Below are 23,265 nucleotides of genomic sequence, written 5' to 3' on the forward strand. Positions count from 1 at the left end.
CTCTCTCTCTCTCTCTCTCTCTCTCTCTCTCTCTCTCTCTCAAATAAATAAAAATAAAAAAAAAATTGACATATTTTAATACCTCCAGAAGTATCATATAGGAAATAACAAAGAGCATAATTCAAAAGGCAGGAGAAGTTGCAGCATGCTCCTGGATGAACAATAAAGAGCTCTCAATATGATAGTTATGCAGGACTATATTAAAAATATATCAGACGAACCCTTATTTAAAGCTCATTACAGATTTCTGTGAAACAGAACCAAACTTACTTTGGGTTATACACGTATTTTTTTATATAGTTGTGTGTTGGTGTTTATAAAAGACAGGAAAGAAGTAATATAAAGTCAACAGAAAATGGAAATATACTTTTTAAAGTTTCTAATACTAGGAGCAGATATCATAAAATGTCTTTTAAATAAATTCTAAGTCAAAGATATAGTATAAATCTTAGAAGAAAAATTAAGATTAGGCAACATTCAGAAAATTAAATACTAATCAATTTAAAATGAAATGTTTCAAAACAATCGAACTAAGAAAAAGTTTTCATGATAGCAAAGAAGTACTAAGAGTAAAACCTCAGATAAATACTGGAATGGCAAATAAATGGCCAGCACTTCCAACAGTTTGAGGACAGGATATCGCACAGAGTTCTAGTGTGTTGTGGACATGCGTAATGACTATGACAGTTACTGGTGGCCAGGTGTTACCTGTGGGACGGAGCTATAGCTATTTCTTTAAAATCACCCCTGTAGACTCAGGTGGAATCATGACCCAGAGGGTGTAAGAGAAGTCCTTTTGTAGAGTGTGCTGATGCAAATATTTTGCTGCTGAACACAAAAGAATAACTGAAAGCCTACTATTGTATACCTGTTATTCTCCTGTGTTTAATTGTTCGCCCTATTTGGAGGGTTCTTTGTATTCTCATGCATGGGGCTGTGATCAATTTGCTTCCTCTCTAGAACATCATTTAGTAGTCTGTGTAGGCTTGGCTTTGTCATCCTGAAATTCTATATTTGTTCTTTGTCATGGAAGTATTTCACTTTTCCATTATGTTTGAAAGAGAGTTTTGCAGTGTACATCAGTCTGGGCTGGAATTTGTTTTCTTGTAAAGACTTGAAGTACTTTACTCCGTGCTCTTCTTGACTTGATCTTTTTTGAAGAGAAATCTGCTGTTATTCTGTTGGGTTTTTCTTTGTATTTGATCTGTTTCTTATCTTTAGTGACTTTTACAATACTATTCCTATGGTGAATTTCTGGGATCTTGATTATTATATGTCTGGGTGTGGATTTAATTGGGTTAACGTTATTAGGAGTACTATATGATTTGGTTAACTGAATGTCATATTGTTGCCCCATATTTGGGAAGATTTCTGCTATTACCTCTTCCAATATTCCTTCTATATAATTCGTATTGACTCCTTCCTTCTCATTGATGCATATTGGTCTTACATAGTTCATCTTTGCATCATCTTGCAGGTATGAATTATTTTTCCCTGAATCCTAGTTCATTTTTTTTAATTTTTATTTATTTGTTTATTTTTTCCATAATTTTATTGAGAAACAAATAACAATGAGATAGTTTTAAACCAAATTGGTAGCGCAGATTCAATAATTAACACACTGGACACATTCTTCCTAGAGGTTAATTGCTGCACAAGATGCCCACATGATATCCTATTTACAAACACTATTACATAAAATACCTCTATTCATTAAGAGAATGTAACTGTATATCTATCCAAACCATTTTGAATACACAGATATAAAATGGGTATTCATCAGTATCAACCTTTTTTTTCAAATCAAATTGGTAGGACAGTTTCAATAATTAACACATTGCATGCATTCCTCCCAGTGGTTAATTGCTGTAGAAGATGGGGACGTGATATCCCATTTACAAACACCATTAGAACAAATCACTCTATTCATTAAGAGAATGTGACTATATATCTATCTTAACCACTTTGAATACACAGATACAAAATGGACATTCATCTGTATGCCATTTTTTTCTTAAGTTCACTTAATTCAATATTATAGGTGTGTTAACTCAGCAAAATAATCTAAAAGAGTTCAATAGTCCATAATAGTATTGGGCCTGCCACTTCACTGAAAATGTCAGAAATTGTTGACCTGAGTCCCCTACAGCTCAACATAACAGCATGGCTTTACTACTTATATTTCGTTTTCATACTTTTCTGCTAGATGGTTAAGACCAAGGTAAAGCAGGGCTATGCAACAAGAGTTGTAGCTTTTGGGTCTGATAAGGTCAGTGAAATCCTCTCAGGATCTATCCTGAGATCCTGTACCTCAGATAGTAGAACCTTTGTCAGTGTCAGCCATGTGGATGAGTCACTGCCATTGCTTGACCAGTGTGCTCTCTGTGAAAACCTGAGAGAATGTTTTCTCTCCATGGGACTCTCCATAGGCACACTCTACATCATGAATTACTTTCCTCTTTGGCCCCATAATCTCCTTGATCAGAAAATTTGGGACACTGCCGAGTTACATGACATTACACTACAAGTTCTAATATGCCTTAAGTCTTAATTAACCTTGGAAGGCTAGGGCCAAAATGTTGGCTTTCCTTACAGCCCTTCTTTTCATTTAATTTTGGTCTGCAAACATAGATTGTTGACCATCCAGAAGACAAGCTTATTGTTATTACCATGCAATGTAGGCTGTTAAGTTTAACCTCACTATCTGTCTGCATATCAAACATCTTAGGCATAATATGGAACAGGTATTTTTCATCAAGTATTTATATGTTGAACTTTAAGACCCTACAGAATATGATAAAAAATTAAAAATTAGAATATATTTTAAAAATAGGCATAAAGAATTGTATAATACTTATGTTTACACATAAGTCAAAAAATCTAACCATATACAACCTTGAAGCAGGACAGTCCCCCAATATTCCATTTTCCTGTCTTTTGCTTTCATTCACCACCCCCTTGTTTTTGAACAATGATCTACTTGAGAAACTTCACAGCAGCAACTGGCATGTTATGACAAGCAGCCCGTATACAGAAGACCAGAATGACAGGCACTCCAAGCATGAAACTACTATTACAGATTACCATCTGCAGAGCTGTCGTTTATTTCACAGCTATCAGTATATACAGTTAGTAAAGGTAAGAATCTTTCCAACTAACTGCTAGATTAAAAAAATCTCCTGGAGATTCTCAGGATCATTGCCTTGACCATGTTCTACATATAAATGTATGTCTTGACATTGACATGTTTCCTAACTCTTTTCCTTTCCCTCTTGATTAGTTACTCCTTGAGATCTTGCTTCCCTTTTACTTGTATTATACCTTTCTATTTGTATTTCTTCTTTTGAGTTCTTATACTAGAGAAACTGTACGGTATTTACACTTGTGTGTCTGGTTTATTTCATTTATGAGTATATGTTCAAGTGGCATCCAATTCAACATGAAGGCTTCAAGTTTATCACTCTTAATAGCTAAATTATACTCCATTGTGTAAAAATACCACTTAATTTTCAACCATTCCTCAAGTGATGGACATTTTGGTTGTTTCCAAGATTTGGCTATCACAAACTGTGCTACTATAAACATAGGCACACATATATCACTATGATATGATGTTTTCAGATCTGCTGGAAAAATTCCCATTAGAGGAACAGCTGGTTTAAATGGGATTTCCAATCCAACTTTTATAAGGAATCTCCATAATGATTTCCATAACGGTTGCACCAGTCTACATTCCCACCAGCAGTGGATAAGGGTTCTTTTCTTGCCACAGCCTCTCCAACATTTCTTGTTCGGTGATTTCTTTATGATGGACATTCTTTCTGGGGTGAGATGATATATCAAAGTTGTTTTAATTTGCATTTCCGGATGGCTAATGATGTGGAGCATTTTTTCATATATTTATTCTCTTCTTTAATTTCTTCCTCTGAGAAGCATGTATTCATGTCAGATGTCCATTTCTGGATTAGGTCTTTAAATTTTGGGGCCCTAGTGTTTTTTAGTTCTTTATAAATTCAACAGAGTAGACCTTTGAGTAATTTTGTCATGAATTTTTCCAAATTTGTTGGGTGCCTTTTCACCTTGTTGGTAATATCTTTTGACATGAAAAATCTTCTTAGTAAAAGCAGGTCTCAATTGTTCATTCTTTTAAATGTTTCCCATTCCATTTGATTTCTGTTCATGTACTCTTTGCCTACACCTATGTCTTCAAGAGATCTTCCTACTTTCTCTTCCATTAGATCTAATGTTTCTGCTTTAGTGTTTACATCTTTAATCTATTTTGACTTTAGTATAGTGCATGGTGCTAGACCTGGGTCAAGTTTGAATTTTTGGCATGTGGAGAGCCAGGTTTTCCAGCACCATTTGTTAAAGAGGCTATCTTTCTTCCAGTGAGTATATTTGACCCCTTTGTCTAAGATAAGGTGACTGGGTGTGTTTGTCAGGGCCTCAGCGTCTTCTAATCTATTCCATTGATCCTGAGGATTATTTTGTTGCCAGTACCATGCTGATTTTATCACAGTATCCTTGTAGTATAATTTTTGTCTGGTTGACCTATCTTTTGGAGATAAGGGGGTTTTAAGGATCTCCTGTTAAAGCTGTGGTATTGGATATTAGATTTTTCATGTCCATTAAGATTTGCTTTATATAGTTGGGTGCTCCCATGTTTGATGCATACATATTTATGAGTGCTACCACATCCTCTTGAATTTTTCCCCTAACCAGTATATAGTGGCCTTCTTTACTTTGCTTGATCATTGTTGCTTTGAAGTTGAGACTCTCTGAGAATAGGATTGCTCCCCATGCATTTTTCTGAGATGCTGGGACATCTAGTATTGTGTTCCATCCTTTCGCTTTCAGCCTATGAATGTATTTATGAGTTAAATGTGTTTCTTGTATACAGAATATAAATGGGGTGGAACACAGAATATATGCTTCCCTAGGATACTGTTTCCTAATCCACTGTGCCAGTACATTTCTCTTAATTGCTGAATTGAGTCCATTTACATTGTTGGTTAGAATTGAGACGTATTGACTTTCAATTGACATGTTATTCAGCTGTTGTTGTTTACTCCTTTTTCGCCTGTGTTTAATTGCTTGTCTTGTTGAGCTGGTTGCTTCTGATCTCATTCGTGCAGTTCTGATCATTTTTGTCCCTCTTTAGAACATCCTTCTGTAGCCTGTGTACGGTTGGCTTTGACATCACGAAATTTTTTAGCTGTACTTTTTCATGAAAGTATTTCACTTCTCCATCAAACTTGAAAGAGAGTTTGCATGGTATAGTAGTCTGGGCTGGAATTTGTTTTCATAGAGTTCATGAAATACTCTGCTCCATACTCTTCTTGCCTTCATGCTTTGTGAAGAGAAGTGTGCCGTAACTCTGATGGGTTTTCCTTTGAATGTGATCTGTTTCTTATCTCTAGTGGTTTTCAGTATATTATTCTGGTGCTGAATTTCTGGGATCTTGACTATCATATGTCTCAGTGTGTTTTTCATTGTGTTGCCATTACTTGGCATTCTGTATGCATCGGTTACCAGAATGTCAGATTGTTTCCTCATATTTGGTAAGTTTTCTGCTATTACTTCTGCCCATATATTTAAATGTCATTTGTATTGACTCCTTCTTTCTCATTGATGCCTATTAGTCTCACATTGTGCATCTTTGCATCATCTTGCAGGTCATGGATTCTACTTTCCTGCATCCTCATCGTTTTTAAGAGATCCTTTCTTACCTTTACAGTAGCTACACCAGCATGTTCAAGATCTGGAACTCTGTCTTCACTTTCACTTAAATGGTTTTGAAAGCTTGTGATTGAGATTTTAATTTCCTCTATAGCTCTTTGACTCTGTTTCATGAGATCTATTTCTTTCCTGTATTGCTCATTCAAGTAATCTGTCATTTTTCTAATATCCTCTATTTTTTATCATTGTCTTCGTTAGAAGCAGTTATAAATTCTTTTACTGCAGTGTTTTTTTTTTTTTCAGATTGGGTTTCCTGCCTATGTTTCTGTAGTTGCTTCTTTACTTCAGATGCTATGGCTTCTGATAATTCTTTTTTTATTTCAGAAAAGAATTGCACCCTGCATTCCTCTATAACTTTCTGCTGTCACTTATTTACTATGGAAGCTCTTAATTCATGCCTTTGAGCCGAGCTAGTGTCCTCTGCACTTGTTCTGGGTGGGCATTGGGTTGCCTCCATATGTTTCTGCATTTGATTCTTTACTGCAGGTGTTATTAATTCAAGGATTTCTTTTTTTATTTCCAATCTGATTTCCTCTATACCTTTCTGCAGCTGTTTCTTTATTTCAGAAGCCATTGATTCATTGCTTTCAGCTGTGTGTTTCCCATTTTGTTCTGTATTAGTGTCCTCTCCACTTGTCACAGGTGAGCTTCGTTTCCTATGTTGCATTTTGTTCCTTCTCATCATTTTGTGTAGCACTGTCTTCTGATCTTTGTTGTAGATCTTCGTTGCAGTTATAACCTTAGCACATACTGAAGTTCAGGTGCAGATCTACAAAGTTTGGATTTATCCAGCTGTGCCTGGCTTGGGTCTTGCTGCTGTGCTCAACTCCTTCCTGCTGCTGCCCTTGGGGATGAACCTGATGTGCCTCCTTGGCAAGACTTTCTGCTCCTCTACTAGCTGGTTGGTTCTATCCTCTACACTCTCTGCAGGGATTGCAGCTACAGGGTGTCACCCCAGGCCTGGATGCCAAGCCTGAGCTGCTCCTGGAAGTGACAGTTTGGAGTAAGTGGGAGAGGCACCTCTCCATACACTCACCGGGCCTGGGCTAGGACTGGATCTGTGGGTTCCCAGAGCATGGCAGTAATTCGACCCTGTGTTCGGGTTGTGTGCCTGTATTATGGATTGATGGGGGGCGTCCCAAGGTGGTGGAAGAGGGTTTCACCCATGCTGTTCTTGGGCTGGAACCACTAGTAGGTCCAGGCAGTGCAAGGTAGCTGGAATCTCTCACACACTCACCGGGTCTGGGCTAGAACTGTGTCTGGCTCTTCCCAGAACGTGGCAGAAATTCCTACTCGGCAGGCATGGTGGGGAAGGTGCTGCGGAATGATGGGGGGCATCCCAAGTGGGTGGAAGAGGGTCTCACCTACCGTGTGCCTGGGCTGGGACCAGTAGTATGTCCCGCCAGTGCAGGGTAGTAGCCATCCTAGTTGTTTTTAAGAGATCTTTTATTACTTTTTCACTAGCTGCAATGTTGTCTTTAAGATCAGAATGTCTATTTTCACATTCCCTCAAAAAGTTTTGCCAGCTTGTGATTGAGGTTTTAATTTTATGTATATCATTTTGAACCTGTTTTATTCATTCTATTTCTTTCCTAAATTGCTTATTCATGGGTTCCATCATTTGTATATTCTGCTCTATTTTTTAATCAGTGTATTCTTTAGAAGCACTTAGCTCTTCTTTGATTATAGTTCTCACTACATTTTTTAGTTCAGAAATTATTTCTGATCTAATTTCTTCTATATCTTTCTGCAGTTGTTTCTTTACTGCCAATGCTATTACTTCAGAGATATCAGATGTGTGATTTCCAGTTTCCTCTATACTAGTGTCTTCTGCATTTGTACTGGGTGAACTTGGGGCCTTAGACTTCATTTTTTTCCTTCTCTTTTCATTTTGAATACCACTGTCTTCTGATCTTTGGTGTAAAGCTTAGATAGAGTTATTACCTTAGCACCATTTCCAGATCTATGAAGTTCAATTTCCTCCAGGTGGGTGTTGCTTAAATCTGGTGCTGTGCTCCACTTCTTTCTGCTGCCGGCATTAGATTTGAGCCCTCTGTGTCCCTCAGGCAAAATGTACTGTTCCTGAATCAGCTGGGTGGGTTTTGTTTCCAGCCACTTTTCAGGGAGTTCTGCTGAAGGGTTCCACACTGGGCCTGTACTCTGGTTTGAATGAGGATCCACTGGGCCCCAGGCAGTCTCATTCACACACCAGGCCTGTGCTTTGGATCTCTTCAGGATCCACAGGCCCCGGGCAGTCTCATTCACATACTGGGCCAGGACTCTTGTTCTATTCAGGATCCAGTGGGCCCCAGGTCATCTCACTCACATGCTGGGTTTGTAATCTGAGTCTATTTAGAATCCAGGGGATCCCAGGTCATTTCATTCATATACTAGGCCTGTGCTCTGAGTTTATTCATGATCCAGTGGCCCTGAGTCCTCTCACCTCATGCACCAGGCCTGCATTGTGGGTCTATTCAGGAACTGTGGGCCCTAGTCCTCTCACTCACTCATTGCAGTCCAAGATTTCTAAGTAGTTCCCATAATGGTTGCATCAGTCTACATTCCCACCAGCAGGGGAGATGGGTTCCTTTTTCCGAACAGCCTCTCCAACATTTGTTGTTGGTTGATTTCTTTAAGATTTCCACTCTATCTGGGGTGAGATGATATCTCAATGTTGTTTTAATTTGCATTTCATGGATGGCTAGTTATGTGGAGTATTTATTCATATATTTATTCGCTTCTTTAATTTCATCTTCTGAGAAGTGTGTGTTCATCTCCAATGCCCATTTTTGGACTGGGTCTTTAAATTTGGGGCCTTAGTGTTTTCTTTTTATAAATTCTAGAGAGCGGATCTTTGTACTTGGAATTATACATCATAAATTTTTCCAAATTTGTTGTTCGTCTTTTCACTTTATTGGTAATTTATTTTGAAGTGCAAAAACTTCTCAGTAAGAGCAGGTCCCAGTTGTTAATTCTTGCAAGTGTTTGCCATGAGATTTGATTTTTGTTTACGAACCCTTTGCATACCCCTATGTCTTCAAAAGTTCCTCCTACTTTCTCTTCCAGGAGATTTAGGGTCTCTGTTTTAATGTTCAGGTCTTTATTCCACTTTGACTTTAGCTTAGTGCATGGTGATAGAACTGAGTCAAGTTTTAGTGTTCGGCATGTAGAGAGCCATTTTTTCCAGCACCATATGTTAAAGGGACTATCTTTCTTCCATTGAATATGTTTTGCCCCTTTGTAAAAGATAAGGTGGCAGTGTGTGTTGGTAGGGGCTTCAGTATCTTCTAATCTATTCCGTGGATCCTCAGGTCTATTTCTTTGACAGTACCATGCTGATTTATATCACAGTAGCCTTGTAGTGTAATTTCAAGTCAGGAATTTTAGTGCTTCCTGAATTGTCTTTATTGCCCAAGATTGCATTTGATCTTCTAGGTCTTTTCTGGTTCCAAATAAATTTTACGAATGGTTTTTCTAGCTCTGTGTGGTAGGTTCATGTTAGTTTGATAGGGATTGCATTAAACCTGTAAAGCAGTTTTGGGAGCATGACCATCTTCACAATGTTAGTTCTTCCTATAAAGGAGCATTGAATATCTTTCCATTTTCTGAAATCCTCTATGACCATTTTTTTCAGAGTACTGTAATTTTCCTTAAAAAGATCTTTGACTTTTTTAGTTAGATTAATTCCATTCTATTTCGTTTTCCTGGATGCTACTGTAAAATGTATGTTTTTCTATTATTTTCCTCTCAGTGTGTTTGTTATTTGTGTAGAGGAATTCTATTGACTTTTGGGTATTGACTTTATAACCTGCTATGCTACTGAATTTCTGTATTAATTCTAGTAGCTTCTTGGTGGAGATTTTTGGATCTTCCAAGTAGAGTGTCACGTCATCTACAAATAATTATAATTTAACCTCTTCTTTACCTACTCCTATTCTTTTATTTCTTTCTCTTGTCTAATGGCTGTAGCTTATGATTCCAGAAGTATATTGAATAGGAGTGGTGATAGAGGACATCCTTGTCTTGTACTAAAATTAAGAATAAAAGGCTTAAGTCTTTCCCCATTTAAAATTATGCTAGCCATTTTGTTTTCATAAATGGCTTCTAACAGATTGAACTAGAGGTCATCTATTCCAATTTTCTGTAAGACTTTGAATATGAATAAGTGTTGGACTTTGTCAAATAACTTTTCTGCATCAACTGAAATGACCATGTGGTTTTTACTATTTGCTGTATTGACATAGTGTATTACATTTATAGATTTATGAATATAGATCTTTCCTTGCATCCCTGGGATGAATTCTACTTGTTCATATTGTATGATCTTCTTGATGATTTGCTGTATTCTATTTGCTAGGATTTTATTGAGGACTTTTGCATCTATGTTCCTGAAGGAGACTGGCCTGTAGTTCTCTTTCTTAGTTGCATCTTTCCCTCATTTTGGTTTCAGTATAATACTTGTCTCCAGGAATTATTTTGGGAAGATTTCTTCCTTTTCAATTTCATTGAAGAGTTTAAGGAGTATAGGGACTGCATCTTCTGTAAATTTCTTGTAGAAATCAGCTGTGAATCCATCCAGACCTGGACTTTTCTTTTTGATAGGGTTTTCCTTATTACATCTCGCATTTCATTGACTGTTGTTAGGCTATTGATAGTGGTTATAGTTTGTCGATTCAGTTTTGATAATTTGTGCCTTTCTAAGAATCTGTCCATTTTGTCTGTGGCTTCTATTCTGTAAGAGAATGATTCTCAAAGTACCTATTGATAATCTCTTGAATTTCCACTGGGTCTTTGGTATTTACAGCCTTTTCTTTCCTCATTGTTTGTATTTGAATTTTTCTTTCCTCTTTTTGATGAGGTTAGCTAGGGGCATGCAGATTTTATTTAATCTTTCAAAGAACCAGCTTTTATTTCATTAATTTTTTGAACTGTTTTATTCTTTTCAAGTGCCTCATTTTCTGATCTAATCTTTATGATTTCTTCCTACCTTTGGGCTCTGGGGTTGGTATGTTCTTCCTTTTCTAGTTGTTGGAGGTTCATGATTAGGATGTTTATTTGTTACCATTCTGTTTTCCTAATATGTGAGTTCACAGCTATGAATTTTTCTCTGAGAACTGCTTTCATCTCATCCCATAAATTCCCATAATTTGTGTTTTTATTTTAAATGAATTGTAGATATTATTGAATTTCTTGCCTACTTTCATCTGTGACCCATTGTTTGCTGAGTAGCATGTCATTTATTTTCCATTTACTTAAGGTTTTTTTCTGGTTCATTTGCCATTTATTTCCACTTTCAATGCACTGTGGTCATATAATATGCATGGGATAATTCTGTTTTCTTGCATATAATTGAGCATGACCTATGGACCAGTATGTGGTCTGTTTAAGAAAATGACCCATGTGCAGCTGAGAAAAATGTGTATTCAGCTGTGTTTGGGTGGAACACTCTGTATATGTCCACCAAGTCCATTTGTTTCAAAATCTAGTTCAGTTCTCTTATTTCTATACTAATTTTTTGTCTGGTTGACCTATTTTTGGGGATAAGGGGGTGTTAATTACTCCTGTTAAGATTGTGGTACTGGATATTAGATTTTTCACAGCCATTATGATTTCCTTTATATAGTTCAGTGCTCCCAGATTTGGTGCATACTTATTTATGAGGGCTACCTCTTCTTCTTGAATTTTTCCCCTAGTAGCCTTCTTTATTTTGCCTATTCATTCTGGTTTGAAGTTGAAACTGTCTAAAAATAGGATTGCATCTCCTGTTATTTTTCTGAGGACAAAGGGAGTGTAAAATTGTTTTCCATCTTTGCCTTTCAACTTAAGAATGTCTTTATAAGTTAAATGTGTTTCTTCTATAAAGCATATTTTTTGGATTTTGTTTCCTAATCCATTGTGCCAGTCTATTTCTCTTAAGTGGTGAATTGAGTCCATTTACATTGATGGGTATAATTGAGAGGAGTTGATTTACAATTGACAAGTTATTTACCTGTTGTCATTTACTCCTTTTTCTCCGTGTTTCATTATTTGTCCTATTAAATTGGTTGCTTCTGATCTCATTCTTGGATTTCTGATCATTTTGTTCCCTCTGTAGAAAATCTTTCAGTTGCCTGTGTAGGTTTGGCTTTGTCATTATGAAATTCTTTTGTTCTTCTTTGTCATGAAGTATTTCTCTTCTCCACCAAACTTGAAAGAGAGTTTTGCAGGGTATAGTAGTCCAGGATGGAATTTGTTTTCATACAGGACTTGAAGTACTCTGCTCCATGCTCTTCTTGCCTGCATGTTTTGTGAAGAGAAGTCGGCTGTAATTCTGATGCTTTTTCTTTTGAATGTGATCTGTTTCTTTTATTTAGCTTCTTTCAGTATATTATTCTTGTGTTGAATTTCTGGGATCTTGAGTATTATATGATTTGGTGTGTTTTTAATTTGGTTGAGGTTACTTGACATTCTCAATGCTTTGGTTACCTGAAGGTCAGATTGTTTGCTCTTATTTGGGAAGTTTTCTGCTATTACTTCTGCCCATATTTTTATTGTCATTTGAATTTACTCCTTCTTTCTTATTGATGCCTATTAGTCTCACATTGTTCATGTTTGCATCTTCTTGCAAGTGAAGAATTATTTTTTTTCCTTCGTCCTATTTGTTTTTAGGAAAACTTTTCTTACCTTTTCATTAGCTGCACCAGCCTCTTCAAGATTTGAAATTCTCTTTACTTTCACTCAAACGGTTTTGCAAGCTTGTGTTTCAGATTTTAAGTTTCTCTATATCTCTTTGACTCTGCTTCATGTGATCTATTTCTTTCTTGTATTGCTCATTCAAGCAATCCCTCATTTTTCAAATCTCTATTTTTTTTTTTTTTTTTTTTTTGGCGGAACCGGGGATTGAACTCAGATCCTTGCATTTGCCAGTCAAGAGCTTATCCTATTGAGCCATCTCCCCAGCCCTAAATCTCTATTTTTTATCAATGTCTTTTTTATTTTTTTATTTTATTTTTTATTTTTATTTATTTGAGAGAGAGAGAGAGAGAGAGAGAGAGAGAGAGTGTGGTGTGTGTGTGTGGCCAGCTCAGCCCACCAGGGGGCGGGGCTGGCTGGCATGTGGTGCTGGGGGATTGAACCGCGGTCCCTGATGCTTTGCCAAGCTTGTTCTAAGTAGGTGCCTTAGACCACTGAGCCATCTCTCCAGCCCCCAATGTCTTTTTTAGATGCAGTTATTAATTCCTTTACTACAGTGTTTCCTTCAGATTGGGTTTCCTCCCAATATTTCTGTAGTTGACTCTTTACTTCAGATGCTATGAGTTCAGAGAATTCTTTTTTTATTTTAGAAAAGAATTCCTCTCTGAATTCCTCTATAACTTTCTGTTGCTGCTTATGTACTATCAAGGCTATTAATTCATACATTTTAGCTGAGCTAGTATGAAAGAATTCCACTCCGAATTCCTCTATAACTTTCTGCTGTTACCTATTTACTATCATCGCTGTTATTTCATCCAATTGAGCTGAGCTAGTGTCCTCTGCACTGATTCTGGGTGGGCACTGGATTTCCTCCATATGTTTCTGCATTTGATTCTTTACTGCAGATGCTATTATTTCAGGGATTTCTTTTTTCATTTCCAATCTGAGTTCCTCTACACCTTTCTGCAGCTTTTTCTTTATTTCAGAAGCTGTTCATTCATTTATTTCAGCTTTGTTATTCCCACTTTGCTCTGTGTTAGTGTTCTCTGCACTTGTTATGTGTGGGCTTGGGTTCCTAGATTCCATTTTGTTCCTTCTTGTCATTTTGTGTAGCACTGTCTTCTGACTTTTGTTGTAGAGTTTTGTTGTAGTTATAACCTTAGCACCTACTAAAATTCAGGTGTACATCTGCAAAGTTTGGATTCATCCAGCTGTGCCTGACTTGGGGCTGGCTTCTGTGGTCAGCTCCTTCCTGCTGTCACCCTTGGGAGAGATCCTATTGTGCCTCTCTGGCAAGGTGTTCTTCTCCTGGAATAGCTGGGTGATTCTGTCCCCTACTCTCTCTGCAGGGATTGCAGCAGTTGGGTTTCACCCCTTGTCTGTATGTCAGGCCTGAGCTGAGTCTGGAGGGGACAAGGTGGAGTAGAGGGGAGAAGAAGCTCTCCAACATACTCACCAGGCCTGGGCTAGGAATGGATCTGGGATCCCCAGAACACAGCAGAAATTTTCAGTGGGTGGATGTGTGGTGGGGTTGTTACGGAGTGTTGGGGTGAGTCCCAAGTTGTTTGAAGAGGGTCTCATCCATGCAGCGCCTGGACTTGGACCGGCAATCCCATCGAAGCAGTGTAGCCAGAAGCTTTCCCACTGACTCAACGTATCTGGGCTATTACTGGATCTGAGTGTCCTAGAATGGGACAGAAATTCTCACATGGGTGTGCGAGTTCAGGGAGTTGCTACTAGTGATGGGGATGGTCCCAAGGAGAGAGAAGAGGGTCTTACCCACGCTGCCCCTTGGCTTGGACTGGCCTGTCAGGGCACTATTGCAAATGAAGAAGTGTTTCATTCTTTCTTGTCCTTCTTTCAAAGTATTCCCTAGATTTGCCTGCTTTGGAAATATGCCTAGCTCTCCTCAGGGCACTAAAATAGGCACATCCATAATCACTCATTTTACAGCGATATGTGTTATTCAGAAGAACAAATTAAGATATCAACAAAACCAAGCAGAGAAAATGCTGATCACAACCCAAAGCCAACTTGACAATGAGATCTTGTATGTATAACTTCTAAGTAGTTTTTTGAGTTGTAAAATATTGCTTTCCAGTCATCTAATTAAATTTCTTTGGCTAAATTTCCTTCATTTGTTTACTTTTTTCTTTTTGCCATACAGGTAAGTAAATACAGTGCCTTCCCTAGGAACTACATCCCTGAGTTTTATTTTTTATTTATTTTTTCATTTGACGCAAGTTCTTACTAAATTGTTAAATTTTCTCTTGTCTGAGCTCAGATATGTGTCTGCCTCCATTTTTCAGAAAGCTGACATTACAGATTGAAGGTAAGAATTTTCTTTTCATAAATTGAAAATATAATTCTAAATATTATTCTGTTATATATTTAATACTTTGTATCATTCTTAAGTGTAGGAGTTTAGTACTTTACATATAAAATACAAAATCCTATATTACTTTCTAGTCAGTGTATACGATATGTTATCTCAATCTATATCACTTCTAAGCATTGACAAAACACAACAAAATTTAGAAGGTAAGAATATTGACATAAAAAAAGAAATAATAGAAAATTCTTGAGCTCCCTTGTAAGGTTAACAATGTTTATAGATAATAAAATAGACACACTTAGATAGATGTGCCCCTTCTCTCCACTCCTTGAGGGTATGGATTGCTATGGCTACCTTCACAGTAATATTTGAAAAATTAAATCTAAATAAATTACATGGCATTATCATTGATTCTTTTATTTCCAAACACTGAAGATCTACACTACGGAAGATATTGGGCTTTTCGTTTGGGTCACTGGAGTGTTTGGGCTTAGGAGAAATGTGAAGTAGATAAGACATTCATGTCCTTTGAGTGTCGATATTTGTCTGTGATTGGAAAAAAAAACATAATAAAAGTGTTAGAATTATAACTTCAGAAGAAGAAGAAAAATCACTTTATTGGAAAGGGCAGAGAAATAGAAAATCAAAATCATTTAATTAGGAAAATAGAGAAACAGGAGTAGATAACTGCATTGCTTGAGTAAGGCAGGGAGCACAACCTGGCTTTCAGGGGTCTTTGTTCTAAGTTTCTTTTATTACATGATGACAAAAGCCTCTCGACTGTTCCCTTTGAGAGTTGTTATAACTCAATTCAGTATTTTGGGAACTGAGAACTCAGATTTTCCCATTGATCCTCCATTTCTTATGTTTACATTATTGGGTAAGAACTTCTTCAGTCTCTTTATGCTATTCAGGTGTTTATCTTGTGAATTTTACAGCAAAATTAGTAAAAGAAAAATTGCATATTATAGTGTGCTCATATGGTAAGAATAATAAAATATATATGTACTAATATGGTTGCATGACTGTTTAAATGTTAGTGTATACTTTATAAACTAAGTGTGCTTTTAAAATATAGCCCACCCTTTGTTTCTTTGGTGATTAATGGGAGGGCAAAGGAGCGTGAAGTGACCCAGACCAGCCTTATCTCCTCTCTGTATTTCTTAGCTATGCTCTATGTATATATCAGGGATTTAAATCTTTTAGGGTGGTTGTCAGAGACCCCACTGAGGGCCTTTAACTTTGCCTGAATGTCCTTCAACTTTCCTTACAAAATGTCCTAGTAAGGCAGAGACAATTAAAATGAAGAACTGTGAAGGCAAGTGTCCAGATGAAAGCATTCATCTGTAAATGTCCCAGAGTCTTTTGGGTATTTGAAAAATTGCATGTTCTTCAAGGAGAATGAGGGTTATTTAAGAATATTTTTAAAGAAAGGTGTTGGAATACTCATCAAATGACAGCTCCCTTAGATGGTATCTCCACATTGGGAAACTACAGTGGAGAATATAAAATGGATTTTAGCGTTTATGTTTTACTATTCCCTTTATACTAAAGGGAAACATTTAACTGGACAAGTTAACATAGACATTTTGGGCCCTTGCTTTTCTGAGTTTATTCAGTCAAAGTATACAAAGTAACTGTTTTGCGTATTTAGTTGCAAACACATGCTACCTTCCATAATAAAAGAAAATATGAGCCCAAAGGACAAACCAAGAACATGGATGATATCCACAGAAATTATTCGAAGAATAAAACTTTAATCCAGGAATTCAACATTTTCCTAACAAGATTTCACAATTGCTCTGGACCAAGATTATTTTACTCCTTTATTTTGCATTTTGAAACAAGAATTAATACAGCTGTTTGTTTGTGTCTGTTAGTCTTGCAGGCTGAGTGTGTATAGACAGATAATTTGTTTCTTTCATTGCACATTTGCACAAATAAAATATATTAATTATGACCTATTTCTGCACTTTCTAGCATACTCTCAAGAACCCCATCTGCACATGAAGCCAATGTATAATTTTATTCACTGTGTTAGTGGATTAAGACTTTTGTATTTCTTAGGTTAAGATGAACATGTTTTACATGGACCACTGTATTATAAGAGTGTATTTTGGTGGACAGAATCTCATGTAACCACAGTGATGCCAACTTCTACAAGAGGTGTTATCTGTGAAATTATAATACCCAAGAGGCACCTCAATTTGGACACCAAAATGAAAAATAGTCCAGCACGGCCAATTCCATTATTTCCAAAGGAAAACTCATACTCAAGAGAGTGCTGGGAAAATAAACAGGACTGTCTTCCCACCATATATAGGCAACCTCACATAACATTGCTTCTAAGTCATTAATACTCTTTTGATCCTCCTTAGTGTCTGTAGCTAGCACAACATTCACTGTTTACACTTCTGTTGGAGCAGTACAATTCAGGAACTGTTTCTTGGAGCCTCAGAGGCATACATGTCACCATGTAACCTGATGGAGAAAGGGATGAAAAGATCAAATTAGATTGCTTTCACAAATAATATTCTTCCAAGCTTTTTATTTATTTATTTTCTCCATAATTTTATTGAGAAACAAATAGCAATGAAACAGTTTCAAATCAAATTGGTAGGACAATTTCAATAATTAACACATTGCATACTCTCTTCCTACTGGTTATTTGCTGTACAAGATGCAGACATTATAACCTATTTACAAACACTATTAGAACAAGTCCCTCTATTCATTAAGAGAATTTAGCTATATATCTATCCTAACCATTTTGAATACACAGATACAAAATGTATATTCATCTCTATCCCCTTTTTTGTTTAGTTCCATCATTTGAATATTATAGGTGTGTTAACTCAGAAAAATATATTCCAAAAGATTCCAGTAGTCCATAATGGTATTGGGTTTTCTGCTTCACTGGCAATGTCAGAAATTGTTGATCTGAGTCCCCTACAGCTTAACATATGATCAAAATCTTCCAAACTTTTGCTAAGCCCCAGATCGCAGTCTCTAACAACAAAGGTCCAAGATATTATTGTACCTAGCTATTCAAGTACTGTGGTGGTTAAAAACTGTCTTGTATGTTTCTTCCTTACTTATAGTATCTCCAGTTCTTTTCCTAGTGCCCTGATAAATGCCCTATACTTTTTCAGTATGTACCACCAAATGCTACAAGATGCTCATCTACAGTCATGTATTCAGATGGTTTCCAAATTGCTTGAACATCACATACAAATCTCTCAAATGATGAGTGGATAGCAGCTAGGTTATCAGGTCCTTTTGCTTCTTAGCAGGTGTTTTTGTCATCAAATCTCCAGATATTTTGAAAGAAACCAGACCTTAATGTCGTCAATATTCGACATACCTCAAGCTCATACCCAGAACTTTTCCACATGTATTTCACATCCCTGTGATAACCATGAGAAAACATAGCTAAATACAGTAAGTGCAGCAGATCTATAAATGTTTTTAGTTCAACTAATGAGGTGTCATGATAGATACATTCTAGAGAACGGCTGTTGGTGCTTACAGAATATTTTATCTGTATTATAAAAGTTGTGTATTTCACAGTACCTTGTAACATTTCATCTGTTACAATTTCCAGCACTAATTGACAGTGCTGGTATTCTAATAGGTTTCATTCTTGCCATGATCTTCACTACAATTTCAGACCTATTTCTAACATTGGATCATTCAATGGGGTTACATGAACATGTTTTGTCCCTTCTACTAATCAAAAGCATGCTCATATTTCTATTTTATTTTCCATCTAAACCAAAGAGGTCTGTATTCTATTTGTCTTTATTGGTTAATTCTCCCTCCATTACACTGTCCCAGGAGCTTTGGCCAATGTAAAAATCTTCATCTTCTTTATCATGCATGCAAGAATAATCCGATTATTCACTTTTAACACCTTCAAAGCTTGTAAATATTGGTTTTTTATGTGCCATTGTACTTAATTAGGCTAATTCTACAAGAAAAAAGTCAAAATAATGCCATATTCTATTATCACAAAGCACCTGTTTACAAAGCAGAAAGCTAGTGAGGGTATATTTTTGCCTCCAATGATGTTCAGATAAACATATGCAAAATCTGTTATTCCAAGCATAAATGTGGGTAAAAATAATTTCAAATTGACATATTTGCACATGCATTCACACCTTTTTGCTCAGCATATCATGCAGGTAAATGCCTTCTGTATACCCCAGGCACAGATACTGTCATGCACATCCATCTACTATTATGCAAAAGAACAAATTTATACTAAAAGAGTACAAGATTTTTAACCCAATGCTATGTCCCACCGTTCAAAAAGAAATTCAATAAGAGGCTAAATCTGGCTGGAGAAAAGAAACAATGATTCAGTGTGCATTTTCTCTGATAGCCCAATACTTAGTCTACTTTCTCCTTTCCTAGTCCTCATACTTACCCATAACATATATAGTCTATGTAATAAAGCCACGCCAACCTCTCTAGTATTATCAGTAAATTAATTAGTGAAAGGTAGGTGCAGGTGGCATTTTACAGGAAGCTTTAAATCAAAGCAAAAGGAGTAAAGATGAGTATCACTATGAAAGAGGATTGAGCTAACAGAGAGCTGACAGTTCCTGCAATTAGTCTGTTCTTAGGCCAAAAAAAAATGCCAGCTAGGGCTCTGAACCAAAAGCACCTGCTAAATTTCTCTACATGGCACTCAGGGATTGAGGACATTGAGAGAAGAACAAATTGCAAAAAAAGAAAGCAAAAGACTCAACTAAAGTAATGAGGATTCTGAGGAAGAAGCAAGAGCAACTTCAACTGAACACAGAAGCATGTCCAGAGCCTTGATGCTGCCATAGGCACTGGAAGTTCTGGATCAGGATGATAACAATATAATGTCTCTTGATTGCCTTCTTTCAGAGTGTGTGAATTCTGAAGGACTTGATATGAAGCAAGACAAGAAGCTGTTTGGGGCCTAGTGAAGGGAATATGAAAGGAGTTGTCACAGGCACTGCCAAGTGTTAAGGTAGGATTAAATAAGTTGAACGGAATTTATATGGAGGAAAATCATAATGATCAGAGTGAAAATTAATGAGACTGAGATTTTAAAAGCATAGAAATAATTAATGAACTGAAATTATGGTTCTTTGTAAAAAAAAATTACAAACTAGATAAACTGTTAGGTAAACTTACAAAATGAAAGACCCAAATCAATACAATTAGAAATGTAAGAAGTCAAATCACAATAGATATTGAAATCCAGCATATTGAAACTGGATAAAGCTACTGGACTAACAGGATTGTAAGTAGATTAAGTACTATAAAAATTACATTCTAATAAATTGAAAAAAATTGAAGAAATAGACAGATGCTTAGACTTATATGAATTACTATAACTGAAACAAGACACACAATCCAATAAAAACAATGAAATTGAGGCAAAAGTAAAGACCTACCAATTAAAAAATTCTAAGTACCTGATGGATTCACTGTTGAATTCTGCAAGATATTTAAGAGGGTGATTGCCCCAGTACCCTCCAAATCCGTCAATAAAATTGAAAGAGGTTGTAACTCAGTATCATCACCCTTCAATCTATTGTTTCTTCTGGGTGTTGACTTTGTGAGGTGTCTACAAACATTTCCTGGCCTCAATTAAGTTTCAAATAATAGATGAAAGGAAGCACACCAGCCACCACTTAACCATACAATGACTGCCTGTGATGGCTGTGGGACCAAGCAGTGCCTACTGTGGGGATATTCAAAAAGCCCATCTCTTGCTGTCAGCTCTTCAAGGTCAAGCTGAAAACATATCTGATTTGCTTCTCATATCTCAGGGAAATAATCTCTACCTTCTCCAAAGTAGATGAGTAGATTTTAGGAGATAAGAAGAAATTCTTAGTTTGACACGTGTCTAAAAATATATCTGAAGAGAAAAGAAATCACATATACATGTGTGGTCTCAAATTACATGACAGTTTTATGAAGACTCAAGTAAAAACATCCAGAAGAGAAGCACATTCACTACAACATAAAATTTCTTAGGAATGGCATTTTATAGATAGCAAGAAAATTCAGGTCAGGATGAGAAATCTCAGGGACCTACCAATCAAAGTCTAGGCACAGCATGGGTGACAACCTCTTCCAAACCTTGGGGCCCTCCCACAACCACTTCACAGCAGCCCACCGCACAAGGCCACCTAGTGAAAATTTGTGCAACGGTCTGGGGACCACCAGATTCAGCCCTAGCCCAGGTACAATGAATGTGTGGGAGAGCTTCCACTCCCCACAATCCACCTTGTCCCCTCCAGACTCAGCTCAGGCCTGGCATACAGGCATGGGATGAAAACCTGCAGCTGCATTCCCTTCAGAGAGAGTAGGGGACAGACCCAACCAGCTAGGACAGGAGCAGAACATCTTGCCAGAGGGGTATATCAGGTTCACTTCCAAGGGTGGCAGCAGGAAGGAACTGAACACAGCAGCCAGCTGCAAGCCAGACACAGCTGGATAAACTCAGACGTTGTAGATCTACACCTGAATTTCAGTGGGTACTAAGGTTATAGCTGCACAAAAGCTCTACAACAAAGACTAGAAGACAGTGAAAAAAAATTACAATGAGAAGGAAAAAATGCAATCTCAGAACCCAAGCCCACCCATAACAAGTGCAGAGGACATGAACATAGAACAAATTGGGAATCACACAGCTGAAATTAATGAATCAATGTCTTCTGAAATAAAGAAACAACTGCAAAAAGGTATAGAGGAACTCAGATTGGAAATGAAAAAAAGAAATCTCTGAATTAATAGCATCTGCAGTAAAGAATGAAATGCAGAAACATATGGAGATAAGCCAATGCCCACACAGAACAAATGTAGAGGAAACTAGTTCAGCAGATATGTATGAATTAGTAGTGTTGATAGTAAATAAACAACAGCAGAAAGTTATAGAGGAATTCAGAGAGGTATTCTTTTCTGAAATAAAAAAAAATTATCTGAAATCATAGCATGTGAAGTAAAGAATCAACTAGAGAAACATAGGGAGGAAACCCAATCTGAAAACAAAAAACTGCAATAAAAGAACTAATAGCTGCTTCTACAGAAAACATTGATAAAAAATAGAGGAGATTAGAAAACTGACAGATTCCTTGAAAGAGCAATATGGGAAAGAAATAACTCGCATGAAGCAGAGTCAAAGAGATATAGAGGAACATAAAATCTGAATCACAAGCTAGCAAAACCGTTTGAGTGAAAGTAAAGGATAGTGTCAGATCTTGAAGAGCCTGGTGCAGCTAGTGAACAACTAAGAAAAGATCTCCTAAAAACAACTAGGATGCAGGAAAAAATAATTCATCACTTGCAAGATGATGCAAAGATGATCAATTTGACACTAATAGGTATCAATGAGAAAGAAGGAGTCAATACAAATGACATTAAAAAAAATATGGGCAGAAGTAATAGCAGAAAACATCCCAAATATGAGGAAACAACCTGACATTCAGGTAACCAAAGCATACAGAATGCGAAGTAAACTAATCCAATTAAAAACACACTGAGACATGCAATAGTCAAGATCCCAGAAATTCAGAACAAGAATAATATACTAAACGTTGCTAAATAAAAGAAAGAGATCACATTCAAAGGAAAATACATCAGAATTACGGTCAAATTCTCTGCCAAAAACATGAAGTAAGAAGAGCATGGAGCAGAGTAGTTCAAGTCCTCTATGAAAAACAAATTCCAGCCCAGACTACTATGCCCTGCAAAACTCTCTTTCAAGTTGGATGGAGAAGTGAAATACTTCCATGCCAAAGAACAACTAAAGAATTTCATGATGCCAAAGCCAATCTTACACAGGTTACTGCAAGATGTTCTAGAGAAAGACTAAAATGATCAGAACTCCAAGAAATGAGATCAGAAGCAAACCACTAAATAGAGCAAACAATGAAACACAGGAGAAAATGAGTAAACAACCACAGGTAAATAACATGTCAATCGTAAGTCAATACATCTCAATTCAAACCATCAAAATAAATGAACTCAATTTACCAATTAAGCAAAATAAACTGGCACAGTAGATTAGGAAACAAAATCCCACAATATTCTGTAAACAAGAAACACATTTAACTAATAAAGATATTCATAGGCTGAAAGTCAAAGAATGGAAAACAATATTACACTCCCTAGCACCTCAGAAAAAGGCAGGAGTAGCAATCCCATTCTCAGACCGTCTCAACTTCAAATCTAGAATGATCAAGCAAAATAAAGATGGCCACCATATACTGGTTAGAGGAAAAATTCAAGAGGAAGAGGTAACCCTCAAAAATGTGCATGCACCAAGCATGGGAGCACTCAACTATATATCTTAATAGACATGAAAAATGTAATATGCAAAACCACTATCTTAACAGGAGACATTACCACACCCTTATCCAAAAAAGATAGAATGACACAAAAAGTTAGTAAAATAAATAACAGAACTGAACCAGAGCTTGATACAAATGGACTTGGTGGATGTAGCCAGAGTGTTCTACACAAACACTGCT

Source organism: Octodon degus, unplaced genomic scaffold (assembly GCF_000260255.1).
Source record: "Octodon degus isolate 3935 unplaced genomic scaffold, OctDeg1.0 scaffold00313, whole genome shotgun sequence".
Classification (NCBI taxonomy): Eukaryota; Metazoa; Chordata; class Mammalia; order Rodentia; family Octodontidae; genus Octodon; species Octodon degus.